Genomic DNA, 12,584 nt, shown 5'->3' with positions numbered 1-12,584 from the left:
CCCTCAGTTCTCTTAGCAGGTCCTTGCTGAGCCATGCCGGTTTTCTACCTCTCCTGCCCACTTTCTTAATCAGGGGAATGGAGACCTCTTGTGCTGCCAGGAGGGCATCCTTGAACAGTAGCCAGCTCTCCTCAACGTCCTTATCTTTGAGGGCAGCACGCCAGGGGATCTTGGCCAGCATTCCATTGAGTAGCTTGAAGTCTGCTCTTCTAAAGTTGAGCATCCTGGTCCTGCTCTTTGCCAGGCCCACATCGCTTGAGATCACAAACTCAACCAGGGCATGATCGCTGGAGCCCAGGCAGCCTCCAACCTTGACGCCTTTGATGATCTCCTCAGCGTTGGTGAGCAGCAGGTCCAGCAACGCTTGACCTCTGGTCGGTCTGTCCAATACCTGAACCAGAAAGCTATCATCAATGGATTCCAAGAGCCTTCTGGAGCTCTTGCAGCTCGCCGTGTGGTTTTCCCAACAGATGTCAGGATGGTTGAAGTCCCCCACCAGGACAAGAGCCCGTGAGCCAGACGCCTCACGCATCTGGAGCAAGAAAGCCTCATCAGCAGCCTCCCCTTGATCAGGTGGCCTGTAGTATACTTCTAATACCAGCTGACCTTTATTAGTCCCATCTCTAATCCTAACCCACAGGCTCTCAACCTGTTCTTGACTGTTTCTCATGGGGAGCTCCTCACAGTACTTGTACTACAAATGCCAACTACAAGTTGTAGTACAAGTACAGTTTACTTGTACTACAAATGCCAACTAATTGCACCTAACCCATCAGAACTCCATAAATCTGCAATTCCACCCACTGGAGTGAAAATGAACAAGTAACCATCACACTGCCTTCAGCAGTGACATCCCATCCCCAGATGACACAGAACCTTGAAGGGACAGAGCGCTTTGCTTTTGACCACCACAAACAGATATGGAATGGCATGGGAGCTGTACAAGGTAAGGGATTTTTCTTTAATTCTTAACTTCTTTAAAAGTATTTGTCATTAGAGAGCTGCTATATTGGTAAAGGTTCATCGCCCACACAACATCAGGAAAAATGAAATGAATGCTCACTAACATGAAACCAACCAAAGAAAAAGGTAATGGAAAACCACACAAATGAGAGAAAGTGCTCATGGAGTTGGTATGACCAGATGGCTTATTTTCAGTGTCTGGGACAAGTCAGAGTTCAATATTTTCCTTCCCTGAAGTTACTTTCATGCAAAAACTCCTCCAGCTCTAATTCAGAATTGGAAAATCTGATTTATATCTCAAATTCATCCACCTGGCCAGGCTTCAGTAGCTCTCTCTAATGAGACACCAACGATTTCTCGGATGGCTGTCCCCAGTACTGAAACCATTTAGGATACATGTTAATTGCTTCATTTATGTGTTCATATGTACAAGTGAGCACAGCTATACAAAAGGAATGTCTCTATATTTTAGTTCTCTTTTTTTCATTGTTCCCCATAAACATTAAAAACCACGAACAAGCTTGTAAGAATGGTTTCAGGCATGAGGAACAGGTGGTGCGAATGTCAGTTAAGTATTCCTGCAGGGGGAAGACTGGAAGTTTGCTGTAAATTATGGGGGCATTTCTGCAACAGAAAAAATTGGCTTTTCATTGATGAAGCTGGAAGCACTCTTTGATAACAAACCCACTGGGAACTTCAAATCATATCACATCACTCAGTTATTTTTTCCTCCATTTGTCTTGGAAAAACAATATTGCAAGAGTAAGTGCTTGCATGTAGAACTAGGAATAGCATGGTTTAGAAAGAGCACATACATTTCTGCTTCATCACAGCTGAAGCATCCCATATTCTGACCTTTACCCAGGCCAAATTCCCCACATATGAGGCAACCTCACTTGCATACATCCCATTGAACACAGGAAGCTAAGAAATGAATTTTGCAATTAGGAAAAAACACCTCCCATATGGTTGTTTGGATAATGACTTCATCACACGCACCAAAAATCACAAACCTATGCTTCATATGTCTGTAGGATACAATGCTGTGAGGAAAAGAGGAATGACTGTGCGAATCCTTGCAGAATCAGGCATACTGTTTCTAAATCATACCATCAAAGTCCTTCACCTAGAGAACATCTTCCCTGTAGGAGATTGACTCCACAGAGGAGATCTGAGGTGGACAGAGTATCACCTGAAACTTCAGTTTCCTGTTGATGAATTCACTGAGACAGTGCCATCCATATGCTCAAGTAATATTTTGAGAGGAAAATGAAATTTGTAAGGAAACTGTCACTGACCTTTGTGCCCGGTCTGTTATTGTTATCTCTTCCTCCAGATCTAGGAGTAGCGCTGCCTGAGCCATCACCTTCTTGCTGCAGGGCAAGGATTTGAGGTGCAGAATGAGCAGAGCAAGGCAAAACTTGCTTCCCATCTCCTCCAGCTCTTGAGTTCCCAGCTGCAGGCCCTGGTGGAAAAAAGGAGGAAGTTTCATTGCTGAGTGTACAAAGCGCAGGTGTTGGGAGACTGTTTTTCAGAAGGACAGCTCTTAGTATTACAGTATCACCTCATTCAGGTTCCCATACAGTCAATCATGAATTCAATGATAGCATTTGTTCTACAGGATCTATTCTAAAATAGCTTCTATTTTACAGAGGCAACAGAGGCAAGTAGTGTAACTGCTCTGGTTACTTACACTGAAGTTGTCACTGTACAAATTAGACTCATACCCCAAGAGGATCTGACTAAATACACTCTTACAAATCATTAGGTCTCATCTTTTTTCTCTCTCTAGAAGCGTCATCTCCCTAAGCAATGGGAAACAAATAGGTTTTATGACTGTAAATACTGGACAGTGGCAGAGATTAGAGAAAAAACAGTGAAGAGGGGAAGGAGGGAACATCTTTAACAAGTTATGAATTGCTTTTTAAGAAAATCAATTACAAAGTAATTGCAAAATAACAAATAACTCTGAGGAATTTCTCAGTGTATTAAAAGCCTATGTCTCTAGTAGGGACGTGCAGGCAAAGAAATGCAAAAACAGGACTGGGATTATCAACATCACCTTTCCAAGAGGACTCCTTCAAGCTGTGGATCCTCACATGGAAGAGCCATGACTTTGAATTGTCTGTGCATGCTTTTTCACTACTTAAAAAAATAAAGACCCAACAAAAAAGTAACACATCAAGGGCCTACATAGGAGTAATCCGGTGTAATTACTGGTAGTTTCTCACAAGCAGTGAGATGGCAAGAGACCAAAAAAAACCTCCAAAACCACAAAAGAGTCACCGAAAATAACCCAAAGAAACTGCAAAATCCCTCATCTTTGGCATTTAGTGATCACATCATGTGTTACTCCTTAATGCTATCACACCAGGGGTTGAATCAATTGCTGAACAATTGCAGCCTTTGTCAGTATCAGCCCCGTGTGCTTTTGAAGCACAAACCATTTCTGCAGCCAACCTTCTGACAAGAACTCCAATCCCATTTCCAAGACTGTTTCCTTAGCAACTGCCATAAGTCCGTGCTCACAGCCCTGGCACCAGCCACAAGCACAGTGTGTGCTCCACACCAGCATGGCCTGCTCTTGACCCTTCACTCGGTGTTTGTTAGTGCACATCTTACAGGTAACAGAGCCCATATATTATATATATTATATATTATATATATATAATATACCAGTAACTGATAACAGGGGGCTGAGCTCCAGTCTCCTGTTTCTTAGTAGTTAGTTTTGTTTTGCCTTCTTTAATTTGTTTATGTTTCCTATGTAAGGTTGCACTTATAATTTCTCTAGGATCTTCTGCACAGCTGAGAGAAATTGGGAGCCAACAGCATGGAGGTGGATGGAAAAAAGAGGCTTCCCAAGTGACCATCTACAGCTCCCTTGTAATGCTTTTTTTTGGTTCATGTTTGTTAGAGGCCACAAAATGTCTTACAAGGCGAATGCCTTCACTTCAACTCCAGCAAGTCCAGCATGTACAAATAAAATCTAACATTAAAGCAGCCCTATCTGATAACAAACACATTTTCCTATAGTAACCACATTGAAATTCTGCTTGTTTTCTCAAACTATATGAATAAATATGAATAGGTAATTATAATAATGAATAATGAACAAATAATGCATTATTTTGAGCTTGTACATATACTGAGTGGTTGGACAGCTAGATAAGCAGAGGACGTGCCTAGAAGAGCACACAAACAATATGAGAAAACAGAGCCTCCCTGCCAGGCGTAGACAAAGGACTCTGGAGATCTGACTTCTGCTCTCAGAAAGTCTCTTAAATATCTTTAAAGCAGTCAGCAAATCTCTAACACCATTTCTTCTCCCATCCTAATCACTGCAAGCTTTGCTAAGTAAGAGCCAGGTGCAATGAACTATAGTAATTATTAATAATGGGAAGAAAATAGATGAAGAGGCTTAGAGGAACCAATGGTCATTAATACAAAACAACGAGGGCCTAGCAGCTCTACATAGATTCCTCACTTCCATTATTTTACTTCAGAAGACATTTTAGTGTGGCAGTTACAATTGGCAGGTGGAAATGGTGACATTTCTGAGCAAAAATAAGTCACTTCCACAGCAAAGGAATTATTCTCTCAGGGGTAAAAAATACAAGGAACATCTTGGGGCTTTCCCTGGGGTGTATCTTAGGGTCCTGTTTCCAGGATCCAGGCAGCACACTAAATACCTATCAATCCAGGAGATGCGAATAGTGACAGTGCTAAAACTCAGCCTGTGGGCTTACAATTCCCCAGGGTTTTATTCAGGATATGAAGAGGCCTTAGGAAACTATGAACAGAGAAATAATAATAATAAAAGTATAATACACCTGAGAAGCCTCAGACAGTAAGTGCTCATGCTCTGAAGTTAGCTGCTTTATGATGGACCCATATTGCTTCGAGAACAGACAGCTCGGGAATAACAGCTGGAAACCTCAGCTAGAACATTACAAGTTAACACATTTAATTCACTTCAAACACAGGCAGTCTTTTATTTTCCAACTCAGACAATGCTCTCCCTCTTCTTCCTCAGCTCTCAGCAGAGGCAGGAGCTGGAGCTGCATTGGTGACTACCATTAAAGTGAAGATGCTGACAGAACTGATGCATCAAACTAACAGCATTAATGATATCTGCCAGCAGTGCCAAGAGCTGGTGCTCTGGGTAGAAACCAGCCCCTCCTGCCTTGCTTGAAATTCTTGAAATTCTACAAGAGATAAAGAAAGAGAAGTGGTGAACTTTTGATTTTGGTTAAGAAGCTCCACAGCAGTCAAGCTGGATTGTTTCTACTCACAGTGACAATATATAACCCGTTTGCCACTACCATGCAGGAGGAAGCTGTTCTACCTGCCATCAGGTCCTCTGCAATGTCCTGAACTCTCAGAGACCCTATCTTTCCCCATCACAATCCTACATGGCTCCATCCTCCTCTGGAGGCATCTGTATGAGAAGCGGAGTGCAGTGCAGTCTTCCAAGCCAGCAAAATCTAAGCAAAGTCTGAATCAGAAAACTGTACCAGAAAGCTGCAGACAAGGTCATCAGTCTTAATTAGTTTAGCCTCATGGATATGCTAACAAAGGTATTCTTCTTTGATGATCAGCTCATATCTTTGCATAGTTTCTGCTCTTCATAACATGAAAGTGCCAGTCTGGATCAGCATTGGCTCAATACACACATTGCTGCGCAATACAAATATGCCCACTGGTCCCCTGGGCCCCCTCATGCATGTCTTTTGAAGACATAATGTTAAAGGATAACAGGTTTATAGTTTCCTGGCTGTTACAAAGAATAATGGAACTAGACATTATTTGCTAATCTCTTCTCATTTTTTCATACCACAGCAGACAGTATGGTAAGAGACATCACCATGCTCTAATATCTGGATGTATCTGTATATATGATTTGGTGGGAAGAAACATTCCAGAGGAACTCAACATGGCTAATCAGATGAATTAAATGAACACAACCTATTAGCTCTTGGTCTAGTTAAACCAGTACATTTGTTCTCTGCCCAAACTGTTTTTATCATAACAGGGCAGTGAGGTGTTCATCTGCATCTCCTAAATGACACTGTGTCACAGTAATAGGAAACACGGAAGGAGGGGGAAAAATAAGAAAGCTATTCCGTGATTTATCATTTGGCCAAGATAATGGCAATAAAAATTCTCCTAATGAAAGTTGATGAAATTATACCGGAAAAAGAGTTCATTCGCATTCAGCACTGATGCATCAACTATATATTCACAACTAAATGCTTCCAACGTCTCTCAATTTACCTAAAAACACATCACAGGCTAAGAGACAATGTAATGGGAAAACTTCGTTATTCATTACTCATATGCTTTAAACAACCCCACAAGCCAAAGGCAGCGATAGTTTCATAACACAGATATTGTTGAAGGTGGAAGGACTCCAGAAGTTAAATTAGAATTTTCTCTCTCCACCAGGGTAACAAGAGCTGCAGTTAAACTGGAGTTGAAAGATATTAATAAACACAAGTAGACAACAGATTTCAGAGCCATCATTTTTCTCTTGCGTTCAGAGAAAAGGGATCTTTGGCACACAGTACGGTCACTTTTGGGCACTGTTCAATCCTTGAGGCAATATTTTTCCCTGCAAACTTACTTCCAGTCAACACATACACACACACATGCAGAGTATACTCTGCATCTCAACAGCTTTACACATGCACAATGGTTATGCCCTAAGGCTGGGTATAAATAAATTGGCAGTCTGGTTTCCCACTAATTCCATCAGTGAGCTCTCCATTGGAATACTAATAGAAACTACTTCGAGGCTGCACAGGACAAACCACACAGCTGAATGAAACATTTGGTGCCTGCAGATGAAATTTTAGCCTGGGCCAGCCCCAAAAGATAGTGTCCTTTAAACCCCTGTGAAAGAAAACATGCTGATGCACAATGGGGAACCAGCTATTGAGATGAGGACAGTAGGGAACAAGCCAGTTTTTCTCATGGCCCAGAGATCCCTAAGCAGTAGGTATGACATTCTAAACAGACAAAGTTTAGGGGATAGAAATTTGGGCCAAAAGATTTCAAAGGGATTAAGCAAGCAGAAAAGGCTGAAGATGGAGAAAAAAAATTGGGTAGCTTGAATTTCTAGAAAGATGAGAGGGGTTGAGTTAAAGACAGAAGATAAAAGGACTGGAGAGATAAAAGGATGAGAAAGAGGGAGGGGTGGTTGAGGTCAGTGGATGCTGATGTGGAGGAATGATAACAAGAGGAAAACTAATGGAAACCTCAATCCCCATCTCACTGTTGGAGAGGTGTGCTTCGTTATGAATGCCCATCCTCGCTTTCCTCAGTACTTTGGCTACTAGGTGAGGAAACAAGGCCCAGCTTGCTGTCAACCCTCCCTGAAAATCTGCTGAATTTAGCTGATGCTCTGATTCAGCTGGGACTGAGCAAACTTCTTTGTTTCGTCACAAGATGGGTTATTGATTTGTCATTCAAACGGACTCTTTCCCTGGCTAAAGATGCTACAGGCTAGATTGTTCAAGGGATGGAGGAAAGCAGATCAGAGAGCAGAAAGAGGCCTGAAAGGCCTGTTTGTAAGAGAACTGAGGATTTAGCAAATGGTAAAACTGGTTGTCAAGTTCTACTTATTCAGATAGCATAGATAGCCAACCAAAGTAAGCATAAAGATGGGGATATATTCTCATCACCCTCCCCCAGAGACTGCACACTCACACAGAGCAGTAGTGGTTGGGTATGGAATGCTTCCATACTTGCTGGATGCTGGTGCACCTCTTTCGCATTGCTTCCTGAGATGGAAGGTAGTACATGGTACCAGAAGGTCCAGTTTTGCCAGATCACTTCTTGGGTATCACTGGGACCAATGCATACATTTATGTGGGGCATAACTGTGAAAAGTGGCTGAATCAGGAATAAAAGATGGACAAAAATAGAAAGCAAAACCAACGTAGATGAGCCATAAAGAAGGTCCAGAGGGCAAAGAACAAAAGTAGTGGGAATTGTCAGTATGTTTTTGTTGTTGTCATTGTTTGTTTGTCAGGAAAAACAACAACAACAACAAAACAGAAAATAAATAGAAAAAATAAGTGCTAATTCTTGAAAGAAAACAAATAGTGCTCCAGATAATTAACTCTCCTACTTGGCAGACAAGAAGAAGAAATGGGGAAACTGTTCAAGGTCATACAGTGATTCTGGGGCAGTGTAAGAAAAGAAAACTACTTTACACTGGTGACAACCAAGTGCTTTGTTCAAGAACATTTCTGTCTTTAATGCAGGTTCCAGTACTGGCAACAGGTTAACTGCTGTTACCCCATCTGACTGTGCCTTCAACATTCATCTGTAGTCTACCCACGGCTTTCTCTCACTCGTACACCTTCTGCTGTGTGAACTCTATGGAACCTGGAACAAGTCACAGCCAGGTTATAGCCTGAGGTGCCTGAAGATTAAATGTGAGGTGGAGCTCTAAGTACATCTGAGAGTCTGTGTCAAATGAATTAGCTCATAAAAGCAGTCTGGGAAAGCAAGAAGTTGAATTTTTGCAAGTCCTAAATTGGCAGTTTAATCCCTGGATCACTTTTCCTCCCTCTCTACTTCCACTTCTCTGCTTGTATGAATAACTTCAGCATACAGAAAAGTGAGCAGACTCCAGGCCCACCCAAGCATTTTCAGCTATGAGTTTAACTCATTTGGCCATATTTCACCGTGGGAGTTAAATAACTTCCTAATCCTGGCTGGTGATCACCACATGCTTGGCAACAAAAGGATTTATGATGTTTATTCTGGCTAACGTAAATACAGATGCTATTCAGAAAGCGTCTAACCTGTTTTGAACATTCTTAGTACAGTATTTGTCTCCATAATGTCATTCACTATCAGGTTCTCCTGGTTAATTATGTGTTATATAAAGAACCAATTGTATCTTTTCATGAAATGCCCTCCATATTGTTCTATGTTACACAACACCTTGTTATTTTTCTGTGTGGCTTTAAAGCAGAGCAAGTATTTATAGTTACTGGGAAATTACAAAGTAGATTTTATTTTGAAATTCACTATACTATAATCTGCAATATAGAAAGCTTTGAAGCCTTTCCCTCTTACTCTGATAAAACATATGCCATTCTGCCCATCCCAGAGGTGATGAAAATATGTATTGACCAAAATGACACAGCAACACTAGTACGCTTTTCTTCCCCATACAAAATAAGACCCCATGATGGATCATGGTATCACTTTTGCACCAACATAATGATTTAGGCACTAGAGTGCATTTAGAAAGAAGCCAGCACAGCATGACCCAGACATCACAGCATGCTCCAGCCTGATAGCTGTCTGCCCCACAGGATCTCTGGTGCTCTGTTCCCATGCTAGCACATTACAGACACAAGCAGACCGGCAAAGCTGCATGTTGGCCTGATAGCAACGTTACATGGAGTGGAATTTAATGGGGTGGCGAGTTTGCTTCCTGCTATGCTGCCACCAAATATCCACATCACTGTGAAGCCTCTCCCCAGCACAGTGCTGAGTGTTACTGCTGAGCTCTCTGCACTCTTTCCCTTTCTCTCTCAATAGCTCAAGTATCACTAATACTCTCCCATATCGAATCTGCCTTCCAGGCCACTGTGTGCTTCCTCTAGCCCCCCCTTTCATTATCTCTTTTGCCTTACAAAGAAAATAACTCATAACAGACAAAGCAGTCCAAAGGAGGTACTACCATTCACGTCTATAGGGATATTATAGCATCTTCCAAGCCTACATTTTCTCACATACACAAGCATCTTACTCACTTTCTTCTTTATTGTTGCTGCTGCACATGGCACAGATATCTTTATTGAGCTGTCTTTCTAATCGCTACTTATGTTTTCCTGAACAGTCAGAGCTAATTCAGAACCCAACCATGTGTTTGAATGCTTTAAACTATTCCTTCAAACATGCTTTACCCCGCCACCGTCTGTATTTTATCTTCCATTCCCGTAACCACAGTCTTGCTGTCCTCCTTCCTACTGTATAATTCATATCAGCTGCAAACAGTAAATCTTAGCATTTTACTGTTCTCCTCATTTCTCAGTCATTAAAGAAATACAGACCAAAACAGAGTGGTAGCTGGAGTCACCTTACTATCCATTTCTTCCCACCCCAGTGATGATTAATACATCCCACCTATTTTTCCAGACTTTTAAGTAGATTTTCACTATACAAATGACCCTTTTGTGCCTCACCCCAAAACTCCAATCCCTTTGGGATTTCTTTTGGGTGAGGGAAACTCTCTTCTCCTTAGTTCTGACTTAACTAGGATGTCCACCAATGCTGCTCACTTAAATATGAGTCTTAACAAATGACAAACTTTGTATACTGCATCTCCCTTCACTCATGCCATCAAGGCAATTAACTCAGTCACTGTGCTTCCCTGCCCTTGTGTTTCTCGTAGGTTTTTTCTTTTTTTGGTGGTTCTCAACCTCTGGAGTAAATTTTAAAACATAAGGAATCAGAATGAGCACATTGTTTAGCATGTTTGAGATGTCTGCTATCTACCCCACTGGCCATTATTAATGATTTTACCAGTTTGAATCTTCAGTTCCTTTGTTCCCTTATAACTCTTACAGCAATAAAACCTGAGGTTTACCTGATTCTGTGTGTTGTAGCCTTGGTTGAATATAAAATAACACCGACAGATAACGTGCAGACATTGTCTTCCTGCATAAAACAGCCAGAGTGGTCCCACAGCATTCTGCTCTGTGCCTGTCCTGGCTGCCTACCAGCTCTGCCAACATGCCTGTGGCCCCAGGACAGCATAAATAGCTCCAGCATGCATCCAAATCTCAGCCTTCACAATTCCTTATTATTCCAGTCCTGAGGGTCCACTGTTTCCTTCCAGAGCCTTTTGATTATGCCTTGGAGCATGCTTCTTTTTTCCAGATCTAAGTCTGTTCTATACTAAATCCCTCATTTCCTCTGACTCCTGCTTCCATTGGCACCAGAGCAAAACTTCTACCCGATGGCAGTCCCCTTGCCTGGGCCACGCCACACGCCAGCTCCTGCAGTTAAATTGCCATGCACATATTCACAGATCAGCCCAAGACCTTCTCTTTGTTGGTCTCCTTAAACATTTACTTTAAACACGTCTTCATAAAGAGACTCATGAGTGAGAGGTAAGGGCACAGAGCCATCTGCAGCTCTGAGACTTCCTTTCTCGTTTCTCAAATTTCACATATATTGTATGGCTGTCCCCTTACACTGCGCCTTTTCCCCTATATTATGAAGGATTCCTCATGTCAATTTTCTATCTTTTTTCATTTCACAAGTTCTCTTTGGTTATCTTCAGCCAGCTGCCAAAGCTGGTTTCCCCACCTAACACACTTCCAAGTGATCAGTGACAGTAAGCAACTACAATTCCAGAATTCATTGTATTAGCACTTCTAAAGCAACAAAGGAACCATTGATTTCCCAAGCCAAGGATACACAGGAAAGCACAAAAGGCATACGTGCCCAGTTCAGATCAGAGAGGAAAGAGACACACTGTTTGGTGAGGAATCCAGCCTGGTAACTGCTCCCTTTGAAGGTGAAGGATGGGAGTACAAAGAAGGGGCTTGTTGGCTGTGTTCTAATGGGTGTTAGCATAATTATTCTGATACAGGATGCTTCTTGCAGCTTGAATATGTCAGAAAGTTACCTTAACAGACGTATTTTACCAAAAGGCCCAGGGAGAAAGAATGATCTTTTTACAAGAAGGTTGGGTTAGGAGGGACATCCTGTGAAGGGTCTTGGGAATACAGACCACACAACCAGATGCCAGACATCAAGATAAGTTCCTCCAGGTGAAACAGTTGCCACCAGCTGCTAACCAGGATTTATAGGTCTGCGGAGTCCAAAGGCTCACTTTATTGCCAACCCAGATGTCCGCTGGTACAAGTAGTCTGATGGCTGATGGGGTTTTTTTAAACCACTCTTTTGGCTGAGAATACGATTAGTATCAAAAGAAAGGAACCAGCAAACAAAAACAACAGAGATCAAAACTGAATATTCTACATTATTACAGCAGATATGAGCCCCTGTTGCTTGCCCACAAGGAACCTACCAGCAGCATGAGCTCAGACGTTTGGACTTGTTTACCAAGGATGAGTGTCAATTAGACACAAACTTCTTCAAACCACCTATAAGCCTTTACTGCTCTTATAATCCCACCAGCAAAGGCTTACTTTAACTTCTCCACTTACTGTGCTTTTGGAAAGAAAGAGAAAAAGAAATCAGGTGTTTGAAGGCTGTAAGGAACAGACTGAAGAAAGGGAAACAAGATCAGAGAGACAGAAGTAGGGTGAGGGGGAGGCAACTATCTCTATCAAGTGGGATAACTGATGTGACTCACACAAAAGCAGCTTATATTTCCTCTTGTTCTGCAATGAATATTTCCACTTTGTCTTTTTCAGAGGAGACCAGCCAGAAGCAAATGCACAGCAGCTGAGTAATGCCTCAACCTCCAGAGCATCATGCAAAAAGAGAAAGACATGTAGGCCTCAGAAGAATAAACTAAGTTTCTCTGAGTCTTTGGAGACCTACTGACCGTTCACAGTGTGACGCAGGCAAACCTGTATTAACAGAGAAGATGCTGACTCCAGATTATAGGCTTTCAA

The 12,584-nt window shown here is 42.0% G+C and overlaps 1 long non-coding RNA gene across 1 annotated transcript in view; it reads right to left on the bottom strand.

The window, feature by feature from the left end:
• LOC146752494 (uncharacterized) overlaps positions 1-11,048 on the bottom strand; it is a 34,741-nt gene extending 23,693 nt beyond the window's left edge. The window contains exons 1-2 of the long non-coding RNA XR_014940601.1: positions 10,580-11,048; positions 2,262-2,428 (exon numbers count right to left, since the gene is read on the bottom strand). This is a non-coding gene — a long non-coding RNA (uncharacterized LOC146752494). The remainder of the gene's footprint in view (positions 1-2,261; positions 2,429-10,579) is intronic.
• Positions 11,049-12,584: the final 1,536 nt, after the last annotated feature.

Source organism: Coturnix japonica, unplaced genomic scaffold (genome assembly GCF_054131305.1).
Source record: "Coturnix japonica strain WE unplaced genomic scaffold, WE-NBRP24 Scf045, whole genome shotgun sequence".
NCBI classification, from domain to species: domain Eukaryota; kingdom Metazoa; phylum Chordata; class Aves; order Galliformes; family Phasianidae; genus Coturnix; species Coturnix japonica.
Note: the sequence above shows the minus strand (reverse complement) of the source record. Positions and strands in the feature narration are given on the sequence as shown.